General features: G+C 54.2%; 1 protein-coding gene across 1 annotated transcript in view; it reads left to right on the top strand.

The window, feature by feature from the left end:
* SULT2B1 (sulfotransferase family 2B member 1) overlaps positions 1-5,547 on the top strand; it is a 41,341-nt gene that overhangs the window by 16,987 nt on the left and 18,807 nt on the right. The window lies entirely within an intron of this gene.

Genomic DNA, 5,547 nt, shown 5'->3' with positions numbered 1-5,547 from the left:
AGATGCCGGCTTGGGCTGCCTGCTAAGCAGCATCCTGCGGCCGGATTGCGCTCCTGAAGGGTGGGGCCGCTCGCCGGAAGGGGGCAGGGCCGGCCCCCTGCAGCCCCTGACCCTCTCTCCCCTGCTTTGCACACACCGTTCCCCACCCCCCACCCCCCATACCCTGTACTGCTTCCCACGCCTCTTTCCGGTCACTTCCGCAGAGGACTTGCCCTTGACTCCATGGATCGAAAATGACAACCTTCCTGGGGGCGCCTGGGTGGCTCAGTGGGTTAAGCGTCCGACTCTTGATTCTGGCTCAGGTCATGATCTCACGGTTTGTGGGTTCGAGCCTGCCGTCCGGCTCTGTGCTGACAGCTCGGATTCTGGGTCTTCCTCTCTCTCTGCCCCTCCCTCGCTCATGCTCTGTGTCTCCCTCTCTCTCTAAAACAAATAAACATTAAAAAAATTTTAGAGGGGCGCCTGGGTGGCTTAGACGGTTAAGCGTCCGACTTTCGCTTAGGTCATGATCTCACGGTTCGTGGGTTCGAGCCAGGCGTCGGGCTCTGTGCTGTCTGCCAGCTCAGAGCCTGGAGCCTGTTTCAGAGTCTGTACCTCCCTCTCTCTCTGACCCTCCCCTGCTCACGCGCTCTCTCTCTCTCTCTCTCCTAGAAATAAATCAAAAAAATATATATTTAAAAAAAATTTTAGAAGGACCATTGTAGGGGCCCCCTCTGCTCTCTGATAATCTCCCCATCTCTAAACCCTTCCCATAACCGCAGCTGTAAAATCCCGTTTTCCCTGCCATGTATCATGCTCACAGAGGCTCTGGGGATTAGGATGCAGACGCCTTTGGGGGCCACTGTCATATAGACGGACTTGTACAGATTTGTGGCTGAGTCTGGCCTCTTGCAGTCAGCACAGTCCATGGGGCTATAATGCTCCGTGGCTGTTTCTTGTCACTGAGAAGTAGTGTCGCACGGTATGGACATACCCGTCTGCCTGCTCACCTATGGAAGGACACCGGCTTGTTCCCAGCGGGGGGCGATTATGAACAGTGTTGCTATAAACGTGCGAGTGTGGATATTTGTGTGAACATAGGGTTTCGTTGCTCTTGGGTGAACATGCAGGAGAGGGAGAGAATCTGGTTTAAATTTTTTTTTGGTTTATTTATTTTTGACAAAGAGACAGTGTGAGCAGGAGAGGCCCAAAGACAGAGAGAGAGAGAGAGAGAGAGAGAATCCCAAGCAGGCTCCGCACCGTCAGCACAGAGCCTGACGTGGGACTCAAACTCACAAAACCACAAGGTCATGACCTGAGCTGTAACTGAGAGTCTGACGCTTAACCAGCTGAGCCCCCCAGGCACCCTGAGAGAATCTGGNCCGGTGGTCAAGGGGAGGGAGGTGGAGAGAGACTTGGAGAAGTTCTGTGAGTCGCCTGAGGTCACACCTTGACCAGCCCCCACCCCTAACCCCCCACAGCCCCTGCCCAGGATGAGCACACAGGGTGAACAGAATGGACGGGCTACCTCATGGCCCGTGGTGGTTAGGGGGTCACATGGCTTGGGTCCAAATCCCAGCTCTGCCCTCTGTGGCTGCGTGTCATCAGCCAGGTGACTTGGCCTCTCTGTGCCTCCCTTCCACATCTGTAACACGGGGAAAGTAATACCACCCACCTCCTCGGTTTGTTGAGGGAATAAACGAATTCACGAAAAGGAATTCACGTGGGTAGTACCGCTCTCACCATTAGTTTTATTTCTTCAGCGGATATTGGCCTTAGGTCTTGTCTGCCCGGTCCGGTGTTTGGATACACTGGTAATCAAGACAGACCAAAAAAACCCCTAAAACTCCTGGTCTCACGGAGCTTAGACGTAAGCTGAGAAGGAAGGCAATAAAACAGTCAAAGAAATACGTGAACCGTGAGAGCGCATCTCAAGGGCGCTGGGAAAACAAAGCAGGGGGAGGAGGAGGGGGGGAGGCTCCCCTGTGCACAGGGTGTCTGGTGAGGCCTCAGGGACAAAGTGCAGGGTGATGCTGGAGCGGAGGCAGGGGGTGAGGGTGCTAATCTTGGGGCCTGAATGGAAGACAGACAGATCAGTCAAGTGCAAGGGCGGGGAGGCAGGTCCGGGCCTGAAGGGNATCCTTACCAAGTCCCCTTAAGGGAGGCCCAGAGAGGTCAAGCCTGGTCCTCCAGGTCACAGAGCTAATTAGTAGCAGAGTTCGAATCCCACCTCAGCCCATCTTCCTTCCCTGCCGTGGACTCCCCCCCCTCCCCCCGCCCCGTGGCTGCCCCAGGGGATCTGAACTGGGGACCCATGTGGCCATTGCATACGTGTTGTGTGCCAGGCACCGGGGATGAAGTACTGAATGTGACGGACACACTGTGTCCAAGTGGTGGTGGGGGGGTGTGCCAGGTACAGACCACCTAGGAAGATGCTGTGTGACCTTAGGTAAATACATGAGCCTTTCTGGGCCTCCATTCCTTCTGGCCTGAGGCGGTGCTCTCAATACCCACCTCAGGGGATTCTGATAGTGTATGTCCTTGGCTTAGAATTTCTTTGAGTGCTTCCCCCACCCCCACCCCGCCCCGCCCAGAGCCGGAGGGAAGTCAGGCATGCTTTCTCTGGTCTGAGAAGGCCAGAGAAATGGGCAGACCGGGGCTACGCAGGGCCTTTGAGTTCTGGGCTGAGAGGCCATGGCCATGTGCGGGATGGACAGGTGGGAGGGACTGGAGGCCAAGAGGCTGAGGAGGCTGGGTAGAGGCCCAGGCCCAGGGGGCGAGGAGGAGAGCAGAGCTGGATGGGGGCGACGGGGACCGAGAAGAAGGGCCAGGGCCTGGTGGGTGGGGCGGAAGGCCCAAGGGCCGATGCGTTGGGCCCTCCTTACGCTGTGGCTGTTGTGTCCTGGGGTCTCGGGAGCAGGGCCGGGCCAGGCATCTCGGGCTCCGTAGGTCTCGGCCGGTTGCCCATTGCGTGGGCTGTAGCGCTCGCTGTCTGTTTCTCCTGCAGGCCTCTGGCCCGGCTCAACGGGTATCTCCGTGCCTCTGCTCCCATTGAGCGAGAGATGTGTGCCAGGCCCTGCACGTGGCGTGGGGACACTGGCTTGTCACCCAGCGGGCCCAGTGTGACTTACGAGGTTGGGAGAGAAGGCAGCACCTGTCTGAGGACACACAGCGAGGTTCCGCGTGCAGGACCCGGGTAGAGGCTCTCGCGCAGCCAAGGACAGGGGACCAACATCTTGGCCGGAGGACTTAGCGGATGCAACGGCCTGGAAGGGGGAATAATGCTCAGGGCACTGGGGAGATTCGGCTGGAGGGTGGGGCGCGTGGGGAAGGGGGGACCAGAACAGAAAGCTGCCTGCAGGGCCGGAGGTTCAGATCCCAGCTGTGCCTGGAACTTGCTTTATGGTCAAACCACTTCCCCCTCCTAATCGTCCTTTTCTCATCTGTAGCATCGGAACAAGGAGGGAGATCCCAGCCCTACCCCATTCATGCCTCAATTATGTATTGAAGACTGATTTATTCATTTATGGAGCGGTTAGTTGCTCTGGGCCCTGAGGGCGCGGTGGGGAGGTCTGGAACGAGACCAGGCTTTGGGCATCTCTAAAGGCCCCACAGGGGATTCTGAAGGGCTGGGTACTGAGAGCCACGGAGGCCGATGAAAGGTCATAAGGAAAGTTCTTTGACTTAGCTTCGCTTTTTTCTAGGGAAATCCCTTCCTTCGTTCCATGAATGAATGAACCGAACCCCCACAGTCATTCAGTGAGTCAAATACCAGCCGAGCACCCACCATGTCCCGCCAGGCCTTGCGGATTCCATCGCGGCCTCCTGGGGTGGGGCTTAGGGACCTTGGATTTGCAGGTTGTAAATGCTGGGAGAGGGGGAGGTCTGGGGGAGGGGGCGCCCTCATAGTCATCCATGTATGCAGTCAGAGACTATTTCAGGGACTCCTGACAGCCACAGGATCTATTCCCTGTTGGCATCTCCGTTTTCCTCTCCCGTAAACTGGGGAGGAAATTTCTCCAAGTCGCTGTCAGATCAAGGACCAAAATAGCACCGCCCACTGAAGGGAGCTCAGTCTCCGGAGTGTGGTTATCAGAAGGCAAGCGCTTAACCTATATTATCCCTTTGAGTCCTCAGGTCCGATTAAAACCATGAGGTAGAGATTACCGTTATCCTCATTCCACAGATGAGGAAACTGAGGCTCAGCGAGGTGAGATCCGCTGCCCCAGGCACGGAGGGAGCCGAGACCCAGGCCCTCAGCCACCCATCCGCCTGATGGTAACTGACCTCAGAGCTCCCACTCGCTGGGCTTAATCTGCCCAGCAACCAGTGACGTCACTAACTCCGCACCCACCCTCAACCTTTGAGGGGAATGACGTCATCACTGGACAGTAAAGTAACTACAATGTGCTGAGGGCTTACTGTGTGCCAGGCACTGAGCTCACCAGCACCTCCTCTGGACGCACACAGTGCCCACTGTCGGCTCTATTACTGTGTTAGCAACAACGATTTTAGGAGCGCCCGGCTGGCTCTGCTGGTAGCGCTGAGGACTCTGGATCTCAGGGTTGTGAGTTTGAACCCTGTGTTGGGTGTAGAGATGCCTTAAAAAGNAAAAAAAAAAAAAAAGAAAATCTTAAGAAAGTCCCAAAATAGTAATTCTCAGGGTGCCTGGGGGGCTCAGTCGGTTAAGCATCCAACTTGGGCTCAGGTCATAATCTCACGGTTTGTGGGTTCGAGCCCCGCACCAGGCTCTGTGCGGACAGCTCAGGGCCTGGAGCCTGCTTCGGACTCCGTGTCTCCCTCTCTCTCTGACCCTCCCCTGCTCATGCTGTCTCTCTCTCTCTCAAAAACAAATAAAACATTAAACAAATTTTTAAAAAACAGTAATTTTCGCCCAGATTTATTGAATGCAGACTATGCAACAGGCTCTAGTTTAATTACTGTGTCTATTGATGCATTATATTTTCCCACTGTCCTTATTTAAAAAAAAAAGTTAGCAAAGATTCTTGCTCTCTCCCTCTCTGCCACTCCCCTGCTTGCCCTCTATGTCTCTCTCTCTCAAAATAAATAAATAAACATTTGAAAAGAAACAGCAGTTGTTTTAAAATAAAGAAATAGATAAATATTTAAAAAGAAAAAGAAAAGAAAAACAGGTGTTTTAATGGGAAGGAGCCCTCCTCCCTTTTACTGTTTTGTCTATCCATTCCCTGAACATTTTGTTAAAGTAAAATGTGGATCTTTGGTCAATAACTGAAGGAATTTTGCAAAGTAGGCATACCATGTCACCAGACCCCCATCTGCCTCCACCCTGCAGCCCCTCCCCCCAAGGGTAACTGCTGCCCTGCCTTCCAGCACCTTCTAGCAGCTTCTAGCACCTTCTAACATCTTTTCTGAACTTGAACTTCACACAATTGAAGCCATGGGGTCTGGACTGTCTTGTGGCTCATCTTTCACTCAACATTGTGTTTCTGAGTTTTCATCTGTGTGGTCCCCAACCCTCCTTATATCAGAGTATCTGTAACAGCCTCTTCACTATCCTGAAATCCAATCCACAGACAGAATGACCTA

The sequence above is a fragment of the Crocuta crocuta genome, unplaced genomic scaffold (genome assembly GCF_008692635.1).
Source record: "Crocuta crocuta isolate KB4526 unplaced genomic scaffold, BGI_CrCroc_1.0 scaffold334, whole genome shotgun sequence".
In the NCBI taxonomy this organism is placed as follows: Eukaryota; Metazoa; Chordata; class Mammalia; order Carnivora; family Hyaenidae; genus Crocuta; species Crocuta crocuta.
Note: the sequence above shows the minus strand (reverse complement) of the source record. Positions and strands in the feature narration are given on the sequence as shown.